Genomic DNA, 21,805 nt, shown 5'->3' on the forward strand with positions numbered 1-21,805 from the left:
GCAAAAAACAGAACATGATTGCTGACCTGACCCCAGAGTCCTTCTACTCAGACTCTCACTCATTTATTCACCTTCTCGCTAATTGGTTCACATCATTCATTCATTTATTCAGCAGGTGTCCCTTGAGCACCTGTTCATTGGCCTGAGGGAGCCCACAGTGCTGGAGGTCGTTGTGCAGCGTGACGGTGCCCAGCCCAGAGAGGGCCAGGTCCCCTATGGGGCTAGTGGTGGGGGCACCCTGAAAGGGCGGCGGGCAGCAGACTTGCTGAGCCGGGCAGTGGGTGCTGCTCCAGGAAAGGCTGAGAGGTGACAAGAGACCTGGGCAGTTGGGTGTGGCCAGCAGGGCTGGGGCCAGGGCACGGCCAGGCTGGAGGGAGACTTTGGCCTTTGGCGCAGTGCTCTGGGCTGAAAGATGAGGCTGAATCACGGGTAAAACAGAAGACCAGCACTTGGAGAGGGAGACCAGGTAGGAGCCAGGCCGAGGATCCAGGTGGGCAAGGGCCGGACAGGGGTGTGAAGAGGAAAGGCAGGCACAGGAAGAGCCTGGGGGACGGCCAGTGGTCCTGGGGAAGTGGTGGGTGGGTAGGGGCGCCCTGCACAGGGATGGGGAAGGTTTGGGGGGTCAATGTGGTCAGTGCCTGAGCAACATCCAGGGGTGATGTCTAGGATGCGGGTTGGTCAGCGGACTGAAGGAAAAGGATGACCACCCTTCCTGCCCCAGATCCAACCACTTATTTGGGCGTGGGCCTGGGCTGGGAGGGGTGGCACGTGTGTCTTTTCTGTGCAGTCTCAGGAGAAAAGAGAATTGAAACTTCGACAGGGGGAATGGTATAAAGATTTTACCATTCAAATGGAGGCTCTCCTGTCTCAGAGAACAGGGTGTTGTACCCATTCCCACGCATTTACTGAGCCCCTGCCCTGTGCCAGGCGCTGTTCTGGGTGCACATGGATGAACAGAGCAGAGGTCCTGCCCTGCTGGAGCGTCTGTTCTAATGGGAGATGGTACCACAGAGGATATTAGAAAGCGATAAATGCAGTGAGGAAAAAATAGCGCAGGAGTCGGGGAGCTGTTTGCAGCTTTAAATTGGGGAGTCAGGAAAGGCCTCCTGAGCAGGCGACTTGAGGGAGGTCGGTGAACCTGGGGGACATCTGGGGGGAATGGCCGTGCAAAGGCCCTGAGGCAGGAATGTGCTGCATATGTTGCAAAAACAAGTGAAGGGGCCAGTGTGATGGGTGGAGTGGGGGAGGGATCGGGAAAGGCCTCCGACCACGGCCGGACTTGGCTTTCACCCCAAGAGAGCTGCCCTGAGCTGATCTAGGAGCTCACAGGCTTCCTGGGGACTTGAGAGGCCAGCAGAGCTCAGAGAGCAGAAGGCTCCTGGAGTCCTCAGGCCCTGCAGCCTGATGGGCCTCAGAGGCTACTGCCCACCCCATCTCCCAGAAATAGAGGAGTGGGTACCCCGCCACCCTCGTCTCCTCCCCCTCCAGCTTCCCTGCACCCCACTCTCTGCTCCCTCTGCCCTCCAGGATCACTCAGCCTGCAGGCCCGGGCCGTCTCCAAGTGTATGTGACCTGGAGGAAGCAGCAGGAGTGGGGGCTGCCCTCCAGGGGGAGACCCCTTGGTGAATGTGCGTGCCCGCGGCCCGGATCGAGGGCTTGGCTCCCACGTCCTCCTGCCCGCCCCTCCGGCTGCTCTCCCTCCCACGTGAGGCTGGGGGACCAGGTGGAATCCTGAGGTCTTGGCGCTCCCGGGCGGGATCGGCCTCGGTGGGTCACAGCCTCCTACATCTTGCACGCCTGCTGTGACGTCCCCAGACAGTGCATCGTTTGTCACGCTTGCGACCCAGGGGAGACTCTGTGTCCCTGTGTCCCCGAGCCCCCATCCTTCAGTGGTGGCCATCTCTACCCACACTCTCCTTCTTGTAACCGAGGGATTCCAGACAAGGTGAGGGACACAGAGCAATGGCCCAGAGTCTGGAGACCAGGTCCCTGTCCTGGGCTGGGCGCCAGCACACTGACCCAAGCCTCTCCTGTATGCGCTCAAATCCTCTAGCCCGGGTGGAAGTGCCCACAGCATCCCAGCTTGGCAGCTGTGGGGAGCTGGGGGGTGAGTCCTGTGCCCCGCCCCCAGCTCCGGTCACAGAGAGGAGCACACTCGGGCAGGGTGGGCCAGGGTGCTCCTTTTTTTTTTTTTTTTTTTCTTTTTCTTTTTGCGGTACGCGGGCCTCTCACTGTTGTGGCCTCTCCCGTTGCGGAGCACAGGCTCCGGATGCGCAGGCCCAGCGGCCATGGCTCACGGGCCCAGCCGCTCCGCGGCATATGGGATCCTCCCAGACCGGGGCACGAACCCGTATCCCCTACATCGGCAGGCGGACTCTCAACCACTGCGCCACCAGGGAGGCCCCAGGGTGCTCCTTTTACAGGCGGGGAGACTGACGCCCAGGGAGAAGCGACTTGCAGTAGGAGCGGGGCTGCAACCCGGGGGTCTCCTGCATGGTCGGGCAGCAGCCCGGGAACCACTGCAGTGTCAGCCCCTGGCCTCCACCTGTGAGGAGGACGGTCCACATCCCAGCCTGGGTCGGGGCAGAGCTGGGAGCCCCCGTCCTGTCCTGTGTGGCTGTTCCTCTCAGTCCCCCCCCGCCCCGTTTGGTCTCTCCCACACGCTCAGAAACTCCCCTTCTCCACCCATAGCCCCCACTTCCTCCTCATCACCCTGGCCTCCGGGGGCCCTGCTGGCCTCCTGGCCTCTGGCTCTGGTTACCTCTGTTCCGTTGTGCCGATAAGCTTACCCTCCCTCGTCCCAGCTGGGAGCAGTGGCTGAGCACCCCTGGCTGCCCCCCAGGGTCTCTGTCCTGCGCATCCCTGGGTCTGCCCCCTGCCCCCTGTGCCCTTGCAGGCCACTGACCTCCCTCCTCTGGGCCAGGATGTGGCCTCCAGGCCTGACCCAGGACCTGCTGGGCCTTGGGAAGGCGGGCGGGCCCCTGCCCGGGCTCCCTGCACCCTAATACTGGGTCCAGAGTCCGTGCACAGTGCCCAGGCACGTGGCCGGCAGCTTTGCTCTGAGTGTCAAGGGACCCCCAGATATGAGCCCCAGGCCGGGGCGCACGCGTGGGCGCAGCTCCCGGGGTTGGAAGCTGCTTGTTCTGGGTCCGGAGAGCGGGAGCCTCGAGGGGCAGAGTCCCCGGAGTCGTGCCTCGGGAGGGGGTCCTCCAGTTGGGCGCTCACCCTGGACGCCAGCCTCCACGCTGTGGGTACGCTTGTGGCTGCTCCCAGCCCTTCCACGGCCTGCACAGCCTGCGTCTCACACACACACAGATGTGCCAGCCGGCCTCGGACCAGCCGGTCTCCGAGGCACAGATGGACACGTGGACGAGGGCGTCGGGCTCCTGCACGTGCCCCGGTCAGAACTGGTGGCCGCAGTGAGGGCGACTCAGAGGCCAGCTTCTCACTGAGAAACAGCCACTGACTCCGGGGGGGGAGCCGCTCTACTGACACGCACACGCGTGCGCGCACACGGAATGACGCACGCAGACGCAGCCAGAGACTCACTTCCCGCTGCTGCTGTGGGGACTTTTCCTCCTGGCTTAGGCGGTGTCCAATCCCCCACCTCAGAGCTGGGCTCTGCCCAGAGAACCCCCCTCTCTCCTGGCCCCACGGGGGAGGCCTGCCCAGCGCCCTTGGTGCAGGGGATGGGCTTCCGCTGGAGGCCCCGCTGGTCCCGCGGTGGGCGGGCGAGGCAGGCCTGAGCCCTGTGACTGGCACAAGCTGCTCTGCCCGCTCCTCGGCCCCCTGCCTACTGAGGCCTTGCCCTCCTCACTGCAGAGGTGGGGAGACAGAAAAGGAAGTGGGAAGAGCCTCATCGGGGACCCTGGACACACCTCCCTCACACCCTCCCTCCTTTGTGACAGACAGCCCCCACGGAAGCCTGTGCATCCTATAGCTGGGGACCTTCAGGGCTATCTTCTCCAGAGGCCCAGAGAGGGCAAGGGTCTTGCCCAAGGTCACACAGCAACTCCACGGCACAGCTGACCAGACTTACTCCAGAGCTCTCCTGGGGGCCCCACGTGTGCATCGGAGGGGGTGTGGAGGGGGAGTGGGTGGGAGGCGGAGCTGGGTTCACATGGAGCCTCTCCTCTTACCCTCCTCTGCTCCCTTCTCTTCCTCTATCGGGTTTGTTTGGAGAATGACTCACAGGAATGCAGCAAAATCCTGATGGATGAGAAGGCAGGCCCGCAGTACCCGGAAAACCTCTCCAGGGAGGCGGGACTGAGCCGTGGGGCCAGGGAGGCTGGCAATTCAGGGAGCCCTGCATGTAGTGGGGGCGACCGAGGCCCTGGGAGAACTCCAGGCTCTGCTCACTGTGGAGCCTGCTGTCGTCAGCGTGAACGCGCACACACGCATGTGTGGGCCCGACTGCAGCGGCACATCTGGGCTCCAGCCCTCCCACCTCTTCTCTGTACCTGACCCCCCGCCCAAGGGCTGTACTGGGTTTTCCATCGCTGTGTCTCTTGCCAGCACACAGTAGGTGGTTGGCAAGTGTGGGCACTGAGCGTGACCCCAGCCGGACTTTTCTAGGTGCGTGCACGTTACAGTAGATCCCTCAGGGTGGGGGCCGTTCACTCAGCCCCTTAACGCAGCTTCCTGCCTCCTATGTGCCCTACTGTGTGCTGGGTGCAGCCAGGGCCAGGGGAGGCTGGGAGGGAGAGGGTGCCCCCTAGCTCAGTCAGAGGGGGAGGTGGGGGGCACCCGAGGGGGCAAATGAGGTGGGGTCCCTCAGCAGGTGTGGGATCATGGCGAGAGCAGGCACCAGCTGCAGCGCCGCTAGGGTGGTGGGAGCTCTGGTGCCTGGGGAGGGGCCGGGCTGTAGCTGGGATTGGGCGGGGTCGGCTGGTCCTTTGTGGGAGCCTCACCGCCTGCCGACGTCCTGCGGCTATGCGGCATGGATGACCAGATCCGAGTTTTCAGAACTCCCCTGGCAAGGTTTGGAGAGGCACCGTGTGGCTTGCACCTGGCGTGCCCACAGGGAGAGGGGCGGCCAGTTCACAACGGCTCTGTAGGCGCGTGGGTTTTGCATGTGCTCCTTTACATTGCTTGTTCTATTGGAAACAACCCAAATATTCACTGAACTGCAACTCAGTGCTAGGTGCAAGCTGCCATTTTAGTGGAGAAGATGGGACAGAAAGAATGTCAGGTGTTGTGTTCTGAAGAAGAAAGCAGAACTACAGGGAGTGGTCGGGAAAGTTGAGCCTAGCAGAAGCGTGTTCCAGGTGAGAGGAACAGCTGGTGCAAAGGCCCGGGGGCAGGACCATGCTTGATGGAGGCCAGCGTGCCTAGAGCAGAGGGAGCGAAGGGGAGGGTGGGAGGAGGTGAGGCAGCAGAGGTCCGATTGCATGGGACTGTGGGCCGAGGTGTAAGTGTGGTTGTAGCTCGGGTGAGGTGGGAGCCACGGAGGGTTCTGAAGGTGGGCGGGTGGACGGGTTATGATCTGATGTGGATTTCAGCAGGCTCCCTCGGCTGCCAGAGGGCTGAAGGGGGCCAGGGTGAGCACAGGGAGGCTGGGAAGAGGTGCTGCCCTGGCCCCTAAAGACGGAGAGCAGATGAGCTGTTGACGGGCTGTGGTGTGGGGGAGACTGGGGTGACTGCTCATGGGTACTGGTTTCTTTCTGATGAAAATGTTCTGGAAATAAATGGTGGTGATGGTTGCACAACTCTGTGCATACACCAAAAACTGCTTTAAAAGGGTGAATTTTATAGTATGTGAATCGTATCTTAATTTTTTAAAATTTAGAGCACACCAGGATTTCTAACTGAAACTGATGTACGTAGAGAAGATTGGAAGGAAGTGTTAGTGGTAACTGTCCCAGGGTGAGGGGGACCTTGGCTTTTTTTCCTTTCTACTTTTGTATACTTTCCAACTTATAAAAAGTAGGAATTTCCCTCTAAAAGTTAAGTGCTTCGTTAAGGGGGGGGTAGGGAATCGACTGGAGGGCTGGGCCCCTTTCTCCAGCCCGTTTCAGATGCTGTCTGTGGGTCTGCGGCCTTTCACGTGGCAGCTCTGGCCCCCAGCTCTGACCTTCTGGAATTCCGTGCCTGCTCACGTGGCCTCGGTCAAGTCACAGGACCAGAGATCCCCACGGCCCTCCCATGGCCTGCGTGCGAGGCGCCTGCGTGGTGCCCCCACCCGGAGACCCCCTTCGTCTGCTTGCACGCCGTCAGCCACAGGCCGCTCACCACCTCCCCAGCCGGCAGGCTCATTCCATTCCTGGGCAGCTCTTGCCTGGGAGCAAGTTCTTCCTTATATGGAGGCGAAAGCTGTCTTCCCGTTGCTTCTCCTCCTCCTCACCTCCCTCTCTGAGCCCTAGTTTCTGGGTGTGTGGCATGGGGCTCCCGGCGCCTCCTTGCCCTGCACTTGGCTGCTGGGAGGCTGTGCGGTTCTGGGATGAAGCAGGTCTGGGCCTCTGCCCCAGGAGCACGGCTGAGTAGGGTGACCACATGCAATGTTCAGGCCATCGCCATGGAACTGGAATTTGATACTCATCCCAGAGGCTGAAAACTCAGCTCTCTCCATAGACCAGAAGGGAATAATCATCCTCAGAGATAAAGCAGGCATATCCCACAGGCATATTCCACGTGCTAATTTCCATTCATCAGCACCCCCTTTTAAAGGTGAAAAAACTGAGGCTGAGAAATGCAATGGGAAGCCGCTGAGTGAGTCTGTTGCCACAGATGCCGGGAGTGTGTGGACCGTGTAGGAAGCTGCCCAGCAGTCGGCCTCCCTGCTCCACCCAAAGCGCAGGGGAGCATCTGGAAACGCTGCTAGTTGGGGCTGGTTGGACTTGGCTCTCGGCCCTGTCAGCTTGTCCAGTGAAGGGTCCTCACATCTGTTTTGGTCCTAGGTTTGGGAGGAGTCTCCTGGTCGCATCCTGTGAACTTTTTGCTGACTTTGGGAGAGAGCTGTTACAGCCTAGAAGCCTGCTGTCCAGCCTGTGTCTGCCCCTCTCCCATCCCCCACCACTGTCACCCACAGGCAGGAACAGACGCATTATCCCTCTTCTCGGCTGCGGAAACCGGGCCCAGAGAGGGTGTGGCGCTGCCCAGGGACACACAGCCGGGATATGGCAGAGCTGGACTTGCTGTGCGGGCAGGTGGGGGCCTGCCTGTCCTGGTTCAGGGTGTATGGGAGTGTGGTGACCTCAGCTCCCACTAGCTCCTGGAGAGCCCAGCAGGGCATCTGAAGCCAGGGGTGGACCCCTTTCTTCCACACGTGTGCTGGGTGGGCTGCGCTGGGCTGGGGACTGGGCATAACAGGTGCGTAAGAGCGGCCCCTCAGGAAGCTCTGGGGACAGCGCAGTGGTTCGGGCTGGACCTGAGATCACCCAGGCCTGTGCCTTGCTCTTCTGCTCCCCCAGCCCCGGTTTTCGTGTCTCTAAGGTGGGCTGAAGACACCTACCTCCAAGGCTGCTGGGACGGTTCCCCGGGGAGCGCTTGGTGGAGTTGGCGCCATCTCCACCCGCCACCCCTGCCCCCACCCATCACCTGGCTTCCACTGGGGAATTTGGGATGGAGCCAGACTAGGAGGCGGAGCACAAGAACAGTGATCCCCTCCCCCTCTCCCTCCCCCATCCTCACACACTCACACAGCTCCCCAAACGGCCCCCGCCCACACCCTCCAGCAGTTTCTTCTCCATCCTTCCAGAGGACATTCTCTGCAGATCCAGGAGGCCCTGAATTCAGGCTTTCGATGTGAATGTCCCCGGGATTCACCTGCCCCTGGAGAAACTGGACCTGGGCCTCCCTCATCCTGCAGCTGGGGCAGGGGACTGGGTCCCCCTCAGGAAGAGCGTGCCACATGCAGCCTGGGGCCAGGCGGGACAAGGTCAGGAGGACTCGGGTCCTCAGGTGCCAGGGGCTGTGGGCCAGGAGAGTCCCTGGGGGCTGCATCCCTGGAGCCACCAAGTCGAGGGAGGGCAGAGGCCCCAGGAAGTCTGAGCGGAGCTGGGAAGGGGCTGGAGGGGTCACGTGAGCCACCAGAGGTAGGGGCACCACGAGCGCTGGGGTCAGGGACAGTGACTCAGAGGCAGGTGTGGGTGTGTGTGGCGCTGTCACAGAGGAGTCTCTGCGTGTCCTCACCCTGTGCCCCTCGCACATGCATACACGCCCTGTGTGCATCTCCTCGCCTGCATATAAGAGCACGTGTGTGTCTAATCAGGGGAGTGTGTGTGTGCACGTCCTGACCGCCTTGATCTGCTGTGTGAAGTGGGGGGAGTCTGGGGGAGGGAGCAACGCTCGCCCTCTTGCTGGGCTCCCTCCCAGGCGGGCAGAGGAAGCCACTGGGGCCCAAGGAGGGGCCTTGAGGAAGTGGAGGGCTGTCTGTTGTCGCTCCCATTCTGTGATGCCTAGGGAGCCCCTGGGCCTGGGCTGGAGGGGCCGTGTGGCCCAGCGAGAAGGGGCAGGGGGCACGGGGCACGGACAGTCTTCGTGTGCACACGTCTGTGTGCTGGTACCTGTGTGTGTTTTTACATGTCTGTTTGCCTGTGTCAGGGGCTGTGCCCTGGGGCGTGGCTGCGTGTGTGCGTCCAGCCTCCCCAGTCACCGCAGGCCTGAGGCCTCTGTGTGGGCCACTGCGGGCTTGATGGTGCTTCTTACCTGGGGGGGGTGAGTGGCCCTGAACTGGGCCTTTTCCCTTCTTCCTACGTGGTCCCCAGAGGAACATGTCCACAGGACGGTCGCCACAGTAGGCCTCTGCCAGCATCAGGGTTGAGGCTGGGGCTGGGGTCAGAGGTCAGCCTGTGGCTAGAGACTATGGCTGGGGTCAGAAGTCCATCCCCAGCAGAGGGCGGGGGTCTGTCTGTGGCTGGGGTCAGGTCAGGGTGCTGGCACACTGACTGGGATCAAGGGTCAGTCTGTGGCTGGGGCCAGGGGTTCATCCGCATTGGTGCAGTGGACTGGTTAGGCCTCAGCCACACTGTGGCCCCCAGCCCCTCGGTGGGCCCTGCTGGGCACCAAGCAGGCATGTGGCTGCCAGGAGCTGCTCCCAGGGCCAAGTCAGGATCCCAGCCAGGCCAGAAGTGCTGGGAGTGGGTGGCTTTGGTCATAGCCAGGAACCAAGCTGTGCCCTCCGGTCCCAGGACCTTTCCAGAGAATGCAGAGCGGGAGAGGCACCGGGAGACCCCTGCCCACTCTCTCCTCCAGGCTCCCTTCTTCCCTCCACTCTGCTCCCATCTCTCACCCTCCTTCCTTCCCCCTGCCCTTCATCTGCACTTCCCGTCTGTCCATCTGTCTTCCTTCCCTCTTCTTTCCCCCAGCTGATCCGCTCTCGGAATCTGGGGCCTTGCAGTCTCCAAGCTCAGGGACAGAATCCAGCATCTTCAGGTGTGCTGGGACGATGAGAGAGGAAGGTGATGGTGGGGGCAGGGTGATGGGGCTGCACTGGCCTGGATCCCCCAGCAGAGGGAGGCTGCGGTGGCTACTGGCAGGTTGAGTGTGTGAGAGAGAGAAAGTTTGGGACCTCCAAGCCAGGTCCCCCACCCAGGGAAGAGGGTCCCCTAGCAGGTGGGTGTGCCCTATATGAGTATGAAGTTATATGACCTCATCTGGTGGCCTCCCACCAGTCTAGAAAGGAAGGATGGACAGACAGATGGCAGAAATCAAAGGTCTTACAGATCAAAGACACAGGGAAGAAGGACTGGTCTTGGCCTGACATTCAGCAGGCACTGTGAGTGGACCCCAGCGCAGCCAGCCCCAGGGCCACAGGCCGGCCCCAGGCAGGAGAGGTGGGTGCCACGCAGCCCTGCTCCCGCCCTGACTCTGGCAGAACCTAAATGGGGAGACCCCACACCTTCCTGCCACCTCTCCTGCTGGCCCCTGGGATGCGGGGGAGATGGACAAACTGAAAATGTGCCCCAAACTTAAGGGAACTTGGGTATTTATACTCCTGGTCCCCCTCCCCTGCCCCCAGCAGAAACATCAAGTTCTTTGCCCTGAGTCCACATTGTGGCCCAGCTCTCAGGAAGTGCTGGGCGTGAGAGGGTTTGGGGAGAAAAAGGAGGCGGGCGGGAGCTGTTTGCTGTTCACGTTGGCCCACGAGGGCAGGGTGCGGGTCTGCCTTGTTCTCTGCTGTCTCCCCAGCGCCCTGACAACACCTGGTACCCGGTGGGCACTCCAGAAACGTTGGGCCAAGGAGCGATCCGTGGGGCAGGCTTGCCTGCTGCTCTGTGAGGTGGACAGGAGCCGCGGGGAGGGAGGTATGCGGGCCTCGGCTGCTGACCTGGACCCACAGGTGCATAAAAAGGGGAAACTGAGGCTCGGAGTGGACACAACTTGTCAGGTCACCGGAGCTGACTCAGGCGGGCACGGCTCCTGGCACATCTGCTAACAGTGGAGGCATCTGAGCTGACAGAGTGGGTGTGAAGGTCACAGACCTGTCACAGGGGCAGGAGGACTGCCCTCCTGCTGGGGGAGCCTGCCCCACGTGCCCACCTGGCTGCCCGCAGTACCTAATCCTGTCAGCCATGCCTCCAAAATAAACCCAGAACTGGACAGCCTCTCGGCTCTCCCTGGTCCCCGTCCTGGCCAGGCCACCTTCCTGGCCTCACCCCTGTGAGGACCCGTGGAGGTCCCTGGCCTCCTTGGCTCAGAGCACTGCAGGGACATCTCATCTAGTGCCCCGGGCCTTTCTCTGTCCCTGTTCCCTCCCACGTGCCCCATCATACCTCCACTCCGGCCGCCGGCCTCTGGGCCTCCTCTGCCCTTGCCGTCCCCTCTGTCTGCACAGCTCTACCCCTGGTAGCTGCCTGCCTCACCGCCTTCATGTTTCAGGTCTGTTCTCACCTGTTTCAAGTGCCAGTTCCCTGGCCAGTGACAGGAAAACAGCATCCCCGCCCTGGGTACTCCCAGCCCCCTCCCCAGCTTCATTTATTTGTCACAGCACACCTCCCCTAAATGTCACAGACCACGGAACTCTCACACTCATGCAGTTTCTTGACAGTGTCCTGACGAGGAAGAAGGGGAGCTTTGTCTTGTTCCTTGCTGTGAATCCTCACGTGCAGAATGGTCCTGGAACATAGGAGGTGCTCAGTAAATATGGGCCAAGCATTTGCGTGATGGTGGGCCAGTCAGCCATCTGGACCTCAGGGACCCTGTCTCTGAAATGGGGAGGGTGGCCGAGATGAGGGAAAGATGGAAACTTGAAATTGCTGATACACCTCTGACCCCAGGCCTGCGCCCCTGCAGGCCAGATACCTGGTGCTGCATCCTCTGCTCGGCGAGCTGCAGCCCCGCTGAGGCCAGGAGGCCTGGGGGTCACCAGAGCAGGGCTGAGCTTGAACGAGACTTCTGGGTCTCGGTAGCACCCGCCTGGCCTGGTGTCTGGAGTGCACGTCCCTTTTCTCCACCTCTCGTGCCCACAAGGGTGGTGCCTGGCTCACCCCTTCCCTGATGGCCTGTCAGTGAGCCCAACATCTGGCAGCCCTGCTGACCGCATTGCCTGCCTGGGGTCCCTGTTTACTATTTCACCCTGGACAGCATTTGGACACAGGCTTTGCAGGAAGGCGGCTTTGCAGGCAGTGCTGGGCGAGTGAAGGGCCACCAGTCCAAGCCCTGGCTCTCTGACTGTAGCCACGCCTCCCCAGGAAGCAGTGGCCCTTTGAGACCGTGAACACCCCACCCTGGCCCACAGGACTCTCCCACCAGCCACGCGAGGGCATCCCCTCTCCCCGCCAAGCCTGGAGCAGGACTCACGTGGTGATCCGTGGACTTAGACCCCTGGCCGGAGCAGGGAGCTAGCCAGCCAGGCAGCCTCCTTTCAGTGTGGACAGAAGACCCGCCGTGTGCTGGGCACGGCCGCCACAATCCCATGAATCCTGCTAGTAGGCTCTGATGGGACAGGCAAGGGGTTGGGGGCTGTGCAGACCTAAGTCTGAATCCTGATGCTGTCGCTTCATTCTTCCTTTGCTAAGTGCATACTGAGCGCCTGCTCTGGAAACTTGCAGTCAGGTGGGGATCAGCTTGTCCTGCTGTGTGTTCTTGACAAGCCCTCTGACGGCTCTGAGCCTGGCTTCTCTCAGAGATTGGCAGGTCCCTTCCATGAGGGGCTGTCCTCACCACCTTCCATGACAACACTGGTGGAAGGACCCTGGCCAGGTAGGGGGTCTCTGTCCTTTTTGGCAGGTGTGAATCTGGACCCTCAGCCACGCCCTTATCCTCCTTTGGGATGAGCCATGGCTCACCATCTCATTCCTCCAGACTCTTAGGACTCGTGCTCGCAATCCAGAATCCATGAAGGGCCCTAGAGTGACCTTGGATGAGTCATACCATCTGTCCTTGCCCCGCTGTTTTCTATCCGCTCCCATTGTTCTCCAGAGGGGCCCTGGGTTCAAAGAGAAAGCCCTGGGCTGGGTCAGGCTCACTCACTCAGTCACCAGATACTTATTGAATGTGTGCCAAGCACCATTCCAGGCACGGAGGATACACCAGTGAGCAAACAGACAAAAATTCCTACAAAATACATATGTCAGTGAACTGTATGGTACAGTAGGTGGGGAAGAGCATTCCAGGCAGAAGGACCAGCAAGTGCAAAAGGTCCTGAGGTGAGAATGTGCCTGGTGAATTCAAGGAACCGCAAGGAGACAGTGGTGAGGGGCAGGGGGAGCTGACTGTGTGGGAGCTTTAGCCACTGTGAGGACTTTTTCTTCTGATCACTCTGAAACCAGGAAGGGGAGGGAGCCTGTGCCTGCCCCCCAGGGGAAGGGGGGCATCCACTACCAACCTCATTCTCCCACCTGCCACATAGCCCGTGGGTGGCTGGAGGAGGTGGCTGAGTCAGAATGTGACAGGGACGCTCTGAGGCTGTGGGTCAGGTGGCACTGAGGCTGGGTTGGGGTTCCCAGCAGGGATTGGGACTCTTTTGTCTAATGGTGCACACAGTGGGCCTCTCCTGGCTTGCTGAGCAGCCTCAGGACTGAGTGACCCTGGTTCCCAGGCCAGATAATTGAAGATGGAGATTGAGCAGTCTGCATTTTAGAGGTGGGGGGGGTGGGGCTAGAGCCCAGAGCGGGGAGAGGCTGCCCAGGGCCTGTTGGTGGGATCAGGTGCCTGCAGTTGGCATCTCTGTTTTTGGTGCATCCTTCCCAGGTGAGTCTGGGGTCAGCCTAGAGGGTCCATTTCTGGAAGCAAAAAGGGCGGCTCTTTGCCCCAGGCGGCTGCACTCAGGACTGGTCAGGCTGTAAGATGTTCCAGGCCAGGGGTTCGCAAGCCTGGCTGTGAGATGCTGATTCCCAGGCAGAGGGAACAGCCTATGAAGAGGCTCTGGGCACTTGGGTTGATGAGGTCTGGGCTAGAGCCCAGGAACCTGTTTTTTTCATCCCCAGTTGACACCCTACAAATGGCAGGTTTGGGAGTGACTTCTGGTCACTGGGGTCCTAATGGCCCCTGTGCCACCAGGACCTGGGGGCAGAGCAAACCTTCATAAGCCCCCTCTCGAATGCCCCCAGCCCCAGCCCAGAGAAGGCCGGGCTGAGGAGGCCCTCCAGCAGTGGTGTGATGTGCTACTGCCCTCACCAGGTCTCAGGGAGGGCGGGGAGAAGGCAGGGGTGGGTGTAGGATGTATGAATCCGTTAGTGGGGGGGTTAGTAGGCGGGGGCAGGGGTCCCCTGAATCACTGAAAAGCAAAGCCCGAGTGTGACAGGGCGTGGGGTGCATTCCTCCCTCCTGCCAGACAGAGAGGGGCCTGAGGGGAGGCAAGGTGGCGGCCGAGGAGAATGGCACGGACAGATTGGCGAGCAGGAGAAAGCGGAGAGAGCCAGCTCTGACGCATCAGGGTGATCCCTGGCGCGATAATCGGGCGGACGGACGATAGGCCGGACACGTGTATGGATAGAAGGTGGGTGGATGGAGAGAGGATGGATGAATGAATGAATGGCTGCGTGGGCGGTGCGCTGCCGGGCGAGGGGCGGGCTGCCGAGCGCTCAATCACGGCCCCGGGGCGCGGCGCCCGCCTGCTACGCTCACCCCCGCCCCCCACCTTGGCCCCGCCCGGGGCGCGTAGTTCCGCGTCCCTGGGGCTCTGGGGCCGCTCCGGCGGCGGCCCCGGGACTGGAGCGAGGAGGGGCCGCCCCTCGGCCGCGGGGGAACCGGAGGTACGGTCCCGCCTCGAGGCCCCGGCCCCGTTCTTCTTTGTCTGGGCCTGGTCCTCCGCCGTCTCCGGACTGCGACCCGCCTCTGCGGGCAGCCCTCGCCGCGCGCTTCGGGGCTGCTCCCGGATCTCCGAGCCTTGGGTCCCCGCTAACCCCCAGCCCGTAGGCGTCTTCCCGGCCCCGTAGGGTCCTCCCAACCCGGTGCCTCTAGGACCGCGGGGCTGGCCAGGGCCAGGATCTCCAAGCTGCGTCTCCGGTGCGGACGGGGGTGTGGGGTGGGGGCGGGATGCGGGCCCTCGGGTCTCCGCCTTCTCTTTTCCGCTACCACTCGTCTCGCTTCGCCCCGACCCCAGCGCGGCCTGTTCGTGCCTCAAGCGCCTCTTCTGCGGCGGTGCGGGCCCCGACGCCACGCGGACCCCCCACCCCCACCCCCTCACAAGCCAGGCCTCGGCCCCGCACGCAGAACACTGCCTCGCCAGCCCCACACAAGGCCGCCTGCGGGCGCACCCCAGCCCTGCACGGTCCGTACAACCGCAGCCCCACGCAAACAAGCCCCCACGGAGACACGACACCCCTGAGACACACTCGGGCCCACGCAGACACAAGCCCATAAACACACAACCTCACGCAGACACGGCCCACCCAGGCGCAGTCCCGCAACCCTCGATAAACAATCGCACACAAACAACCCCACGCAGGCACCGCATCACTCCGTGGCCCTGAGACCCAGAAGCACATTCACAAGCTCGCCGCAGGCCCCCAAGCCCCGTGATATTCACACGGAAGACAGACCAGAAACACACAGTCACACTGATACACACACGGGCCCAAGCGCGCAGCCAGGAGCTCATCCACGGGCTCGTAAGTCACTGGGAAAATATTAAAGCGTTCCCTCCCTCCCCTTCCATGTCTTCGTGCGCGCGCGCGCGCGCGCACGAAGACACTCACCACCCCCCACCCCCCGCCCGGTCTCTAAGCGCCTCGGAGCCTTCTAGCCGTTGACCCCGAGCCCCTGCGGTGAGAGCCGCGGGAGCGTCTCCCCGGCGCCCCCTCCTCCCGCTCCCTTCACCAGCTCCCGCTCCTCCCCCGCCTCCTCCTTCCCTGCCCCCTCCGCCTCCTCCCCTCCCCCGCGTCTGGGGCGCGGGCTGCGCGCAGCCAAGCCCCCTCGTCGCGCGCGCCCCGCGCCCTCATCGCGCTCGCCGAGTTGATGCGGCCACTGGGCTGTCTCTACCTCCTGCCCCCGGTGGCCCGTGAATAATGGCTACTGAGGGCGCTCGCAGGGTCTGCTGAGAAGGAAACGCGGGGCGCTAGAGGCGCGGCGCGCGCGGGAGCGCGAGGGAGAAAGGAGCGAGCCCCGGACCGCCGCGAGCGGCGGGCGGAGAGAAAGGAACCGTGCGAGCGCTCACATTTTTTTCTCCCAAGGATCTCATCCGGCCGCCGCGTTCTGGAAGAGACGAGGGGAGAGCGCGCGCGAGCTGAGGAGGAGGAGAGGCGGCGCGGGGAAGGGAGGCGGCGAGACGCGCAGCGCCGGCGCCCGGGAGACCCAGGAGGAACCCGCAGGTATTGTTGGCGGCGGAGCTTTGTGTCTTCGGGGGGCCGATCCGGGCGCGAGGGGTCCGGCGGCTGCCGGCGGGGGTCGCCGCCCGCCCCCGGCACCCCTCCCGCCGCGCCGCGATCTTGGCTAGAGTTGCAGATCTGCCTGTTTGGGGTTTTCCACACAGGTTGAGAAAATCGGTCTCGGAAGGAATTTCTTTTTTCTTTTTTTTTGGCCGCAGTTTGGTTGTGCTGGGGATTCCTCCCTCCCTTTTTCTCCACCATACATAGGTGAGGGGTCTTGGCGACAGCGCCACTGGCCTAAGGCTGGGGTCTGAGATGGCGGGGCTGGTGGCCGCGGACGGGAGGGGAGAGACGCGGGGAAGGAAGGAGTTTGCTCAAGTTCGCAATCTGCGCCCGGGAGCTGGTCAGGCGGGGAGGGGTGTCTGCGCGCCCCGTCCTGCTCCGGGCCACCGGTGGGAAACTTCCCGAGAGCGCAGCCTCCCGGGGGACTCGGCGCCCCCGACGCCTCGGGCGCTTCCTCCGGCCGCCGCGGCCCCTCCTCGCAGCCCGCGAGCGCGGAGGTCGCGTTCTCCCCGCCCCCGCCTTCCTCCTCCCCCGGTGGCTTCCGGATCTGGACAGAGCGAGAGGAGCTGCTCTAAACACTTCCCCTGGAGACCCCTCCCCACTGGCCGCGATAGCTCCCCTGCCCTGCACCGCCGCCTCGCGCGCGCCCCAGTGGCCAGGTTGACAATGAAATCTCGCGCCTGTGCGGTTGCGGGGGGAGGCGGGGGGGTCGAAGCTCGGTCTCTCCGGGGACTGCTGACCCTGGCCAGGGAAAGGGGGAGAGGGACTCCTTAGGGGGAGGGGCTTGTTTGGGTTAGAGATGTTGACGTCGGAAGGGTCGGGCGGGGTGGGGTGCGCAGTGGAGGCCTGAGGCTTGGGTTCGGGGCCCGGGTCGTGGGTTCCAGCCTCTCTCGGGCTTGGTGATTGGCTGGTGACTCCAGGCACGTCGAGGCCCCCCACCACCAGCCTCCTCCCCTCCCGTGCAATGCGGGCTTCAGAGGTGATCCCGAGGGGGGGGGGGTGGGGTGTGTGTGTGTGTGTGTGTGTGTGTGTGTGTGTGTGTGTGTGTGTGTGTGTGTGTGTGTGTGTGTGTGTGTGTGTGTGTGTGTGTGTGTGTGACGGAGTGTGTGTGTCTCCTGCGATCCACAGCAGACGCTGCTCCTTGACCCGGAGATCCGGACCCTCGCCCCTCCCCTAGGGGCTGGGGGAGGGGAGAAGAGGGGTGGGAACTTCTCTTTTCCCGCCTGGGCCCTGCGAAGGGAGCGCTGGCCCGGAGAATTTCTGGGGACCGCAGTCCTGAAGGGGGGCTCGACTCAAAGTGGCGGCCGCAGGGTCAGCTAAGCGCTCGGATTCCTTTGCTCCTTGGGGGCGGAGGGGAGGGGTGAAAGGGGTCGGGGCTAGTTGGAATGGGAGCGGGGGTGAAGGAGAGTCCGTGGAAATCTGCCTTCGTTGGGTTCCAGGCAGCGGCGCAGGGCGCTAAGGGGGGCTCTCCCCTTTTTCTCCCGAGGGTTGGGCCCAGCAACCCGGTCAGGTGAAGGAAAGCCTTCTACTTAAGGAGGGGTTCCTGCGGGAGGGGGCAGCTGTTCTGTGGCTCCGTCCAGGTGTGGGAAGAGTTAACCCTCCCGGGAAACCTGTCAGCCCCAACCTGGCAGGCCTCGGTGTGAACCTCTGACGTGCTGTGCCTGGTGGGGTGGTGCTTTACTCAGGGACCCTGGGGAGGTGGGAATCTGAGCCCAGAGAAGGTGCCAGCAGCCAGATAGCAGCTGTGTGGCCTCAAGGGAAAAGGGGTTATGCCCACTGCCTTGGGGCTGTTGCCGTGGACGTGGGGTGGACGCGTTCCCCCAGTCCCCATTCCCCGCCGTTAAGCGTGGGTTTCTGACCCATAGGCTGGACTGTGAGGCCCTGGCAGCTGAGGGCAGGCCTGCCGAGGCTGCGGGAAGGCAGGACCTGGCAGGATGGATTTCTGCTCACCCAAGGGCCAGATACAGCACAGGCCCCTGGTGTAGATCCTGGGGGGGGGGGCGTCTTCCCTCCCCCACTGGTTTCCCTTTCCTGTAAGTGACAGCCCAGCCTGGCCATGATGAGCAGTGGGCTTTGGCTGATGGACACAGGGGTGAACGCGTCAGTAATGAATGAATGAATAAATGAATGGTAGGGGAAAGTTTCTCAATTGGAGGCATTCAGTCCTTGTTTTTGTTTTTAAACGATATTTTCAATGTATATATTTTAAAATATGGTTAATAGAAAAATGTGAAAAGTAGAGCAAAGTAAAAAAAGTTACAGACAGCCTCAGGGAGCTGTGACAATGTGAATATTTTGTTGTCTTTCTCCACAGTGTTCTTGATTTGGTGGTTGGTTTGTTCTTTAGAGACTTGTCGGCATTCTTTATGTTCAGACGTATATCCTGCTCTTCGTTGGCGCTCACGGGAGCCTTTTCCTGTTTTGTAACCAAACTCTTCGTAAACACCGCAGTTAATGTTTTCAGGCTTTTCCAGTTGGGTGGATGCTCCACCGTTCACTTAATATTCCCCTTTTGTTCCACGTTCTGGATGCCTCTGATGCACGAGACAGTGGATTTATTTGTGTGGAGAGCTTTTTTTTGACGTTTAAAATGATTTCCTCCAAATGACACTGCTCGCACCTGCAGCGGGAGAAACGGGCTGCTCGTTTTTTCCCTGATAAGTGGAACACTCTTCTCCTTCCTCCCCACTGTCTAGAACCTTCTCTCAGAGCCGAAGGAGCCTTGGCAATGAATCACCTGTCTGACCTCCTTCCTTTGACAGAGAGGGAAACGTGAGCCCAGAGAGGGAAGTGAATTCCAAGGTCACACAGCAGCCGCTGGGCCTCGCAGCAGCCAAGAATGGGCTACTGATCTGCCTTTTGGTTTTCACATCTGGGAAGAGTCCCTAGGGGTCTTTTAGGCTGACCTTGGCCATTTCACAGATGGGGGCACTGAGACCACAAGAGAGGAGAGGCACCTGGCTGGCCTATCGGGTTGGCAGCTGGAGCACCAGACAGGCTCCTCAGCCTGTGTGTGTCATGCACACTGTCTGTGGCCACAATGTCCGTGGCACCTGGGGCCACCCAAGGTACCAGGCTGCCATTGGCCAGCCGTGGATTCCCTATGGCCCCTCCACACGGCTCCCCCTTCCTCCTTGCCATCCCATTTTCCAGGAGGAAAATCTGAGGATGCAAAGCAGGTGCAGAGAGACGGTGGGACTGCAGATGTCAGAGGACCCCAGTGGTCCTGCCCCTTCCCCCAGGCCTCCGTTTACCTATCTGGAGACCTAGCTCTGGGTCTTTTCAGTGGCTGGGAGTGGGTATTGGCACAGACAGCCACTGTGGGGCAGTGGGGAAGGACCAGCGACATCTCACCCACTCCCTCTGGCTCAGCTTTGACCCCAGGAGGCCCCTGGGGAGGAAGGGGAAAGAGGGAGGGAAGGAAGGATGGGAGCAAAGGCACAGGAGAAAAGAAAGGGATTAGAAAGGGGGTAGAGGCAGAAATTGGGGAAGGAAAGGACCTGTTTAAAGTGAAAAAAGGAGAGAGGAAGCCCCCAGCCCCCAGCCTCATTGGGCACCCAGAGTAGCGGCTGGGGGCATGGCTCCCAGTGAGGGCGGGGGCTGGCCAGAGCTGCATGGCCCGGAAAGGCTGGACCTTGGGGTGGGCTCGCTCAGGGCAGGGTGGGACAGCTGTTCAGGGGGCTCTGGGGATCAGGAGGACCCAGATCAGGTGGGTGGCAGGGAGGCAAGACCGGGGTGGTGGATTCTCTGTTCGTGGGTCCCTGTGGGGCAGGTGGCAGGGCACTCTCAGGTCCGAGGTCAGGGCCAGGCTACATGGGGGGGCGAGGCGATTGTGGCTCGGACTCCCCACTGCAGGACAGGGGCCTTCTATCCCCACTCTGCGCAGCCCTCCCATGAGTGGGGGTATTTGGGCCTTTCTGTGGTGTCTCTGGGCTTGGATGCCTTCCCGTGTGCCTGCATGTGCATATGTCTGTGTGTCTGATCCTGTTTGTGTATTCTCGGGGGCCGACGTGCCGGCCAGCCTGGGTGTGTGTGCCCATGTCTGTGTGCCTTGGGCCGTTTGTACATTCTTGGGCATGTGTGCGTGCGTGCATACCTGTGCGTGTGTGTGAATCTGTGTGTGTCCCCATGTGTACCGTGTCTGTGGGTCTCTGATCCCATTCGTGCATTTCCAGGGGGAGAGCATGCCCTGGAGCTTGGGCACGTGCGTGTTTATCTGTGTGTGAGCACACACTTTCCTCCTAATGGCCCCAAGAGGGATCCAGGCACCAGGCTTTTGTGCTGCTTTCAAGGTTGCGGCTGGGGGGGTGAGGGGGGCGGCCTTCGACTGGGAGGGGTAGGTGGGGGGAGGCAAAAGAAAATCTTAAAAGACCGTCTTCCCTCTGGTCTCCAAGGAGATCAGCCTGTGAAATGATCTGCACGTTAATTAAAAACGATTATATCCTGATGGAGCCATTCCTGCTCACATCCCCCAGCCAGGGAGAGGGTGGGGCTGAGGCCAGAGATGGAGGATGGGGCGGGGTTCCACTGCAGGGCAGGGCCAGCTCAAGACCCGGCCCCCAGAGTGGAGCGGACCTGGGGGGGCAGGTGGCGAGGTGTTGGGGGTATCTCCCCACAGTAGATTTGAGCTTCTCCTTTGAGTTTTGAAGACACCCCACTCCCAGGTATGTTCTCTGAGGTACAAACAGCTCCATCCAGGAGGTCGAGGTTAAGAGCCGCCCTCCCTTGAGTGTGGGCATTTGGGCATTTCTGTGCTGTGTCTTTGTGCTTCGCTGTGTGCCTGGGTGTCGGGGTGGCAGCCACCAGGCCCCACAGCTGCCCACTCACATGCCGGGCACTGGGCCTGTTTGCACACATCCTGCGAGTCAGCGTTTGTGGTTCCAGTTTTATAGAGAATTGGCATGCTTGAGGTCACGGAGTCAGAGGTTGGGGACCCAGTCCTCTGATCCCGAGGCCCAGACCCCCTTTCTAGCTCCCACCTGCCCCCAGACTCCCACAATGAGGGGTCCTCCCTCTGCAGGACCCCCGGGAAGCTGGGGTGCCCGAGGGCAAGCCTTGTCGTCCTCACAGCACTCCTGAGGTGGTCCGGTTCTGAGGTCCGAGCTGCACGGGGTGTGGGGCCGTGGCATCCATTCACGTGGAGCAGGTGACTCGCCAGCCCGGAGCAGCTCTGGTCTCTATTGTGTTGTGTTCACCAGCCTGGGCAGGGCCTGCTCCCCTCCCTCCCCCGTGGGACCCGCTGACCACCGAGTAACCACACTCCTGGGTCCATTGCCACCAAGACCTTTCTGGAGAAGTCTGGGCCAGGTCACACTCTCCCTGGCCTGGTTTTCTGGCCCCCAGTCAGCCCTGTAAGCCCTGCCGTCGTGGAACAAGTAGCCATAATAACAAGAAGTCAGGAGACCCTCAGCCTGCATCCCAGAATCAGGCGTTGTCGTGGTCTATAACTGGGAGACGCTCGGGCAAACCGGGTCACTTCCCGTTTGTGGGGACCCAACTGTCCAGAAGGTGGCCCACTGCCCTGCCCCTTGCACTGCACACACTCGGCACCGGCCACGAGCATGGGCCTTTCATGCTTCCTCTAGCCTTAGTTTCCCCTTTGTGCTGTGGGGAGCATAGCTTTTTCCTGACTGGACTGGGAAACCAGGTCAAGTTTGTTCAAGTGCCTCGTTGCATCCGGACGCACAGAGAGGCTCGTTAAGCGTTTGCCTGTGCATCTGTCCAACCGGGACACCTGTGCGTTGCCACGGCAGGGGCCCTGGGCTTGCTGGCTTCTGGGAGGGAGATGTGCTGTTACTCCTTCGGTGCTTCTGGGGGACATTCTGGGGTTGAGGTGGCTGTCGTCTCGGTAGGAGCCTCCAGGGGACTAAGGAGTTCACTGGGCCCACCTGAAACTACATTATCAAAGGTAGAGTGACTGGAAAAAGGGAGGGGATGTTCCTGCGGGACCAGGTCCCACATTTTTAGGGGAGCTTGACCCAGGGGAGGGTTCTGGGGCCAGAAATGGTGTCATGAGGAACTAGAGGCGTCGATGGGACCAGAAAGGTCCTCTG

The 21,805-nt window shown here is 61.6% G+C and overlaps 1 protein-coding gene across 4 annotated transcripts in view; it reads left to right on the forward strand.

Annotated features, from left to right (window-relative positions):
* RAI1 (retinoic acid induced 1) overlaps positions 1 to 21,805 on the forward strand; it is a 108,300-nt gene that overhangs the window by 19,938 nt on the left and 66,557 nt on the right. Inside the window, exons 1-2 of one of the 4 annotated variants that reach the window (XM_082603751.1) lie at positions 14,075 to 14,135; positions 15,555 to 15,692. The exons of 1 other annotated variant lie outside the window; for it this stretch is intronic. The gene's annotated coding sequence lies outside the window, so the exon portion shown is untranslated. Of the gene's footprint in view, positions 1 to 14,074; positions 14,136 to 15,554; positions 15,693 to 15,768; positions 15,957 to 21,805 lie in introns of those variants that run through there. 2 more of the 4 variants (XM_082603750.1, XM_082603753.1) reach the window with 2 other exon arrangements.

The sequence above is a fragment of the Mesoplodon mirus genome (assembly GCF_964341445.2).
Source record: "Mesoplodon mirus genome assembly, chromosome: 18".
Classification (NCBI taxonomy): domain Eukaryota; kingdom Metazoa; phylum Chordata; class Mammalia; order Artiodactyla; family Ziphiidae; genus Mesoplodon; species Mesoplodon mirus.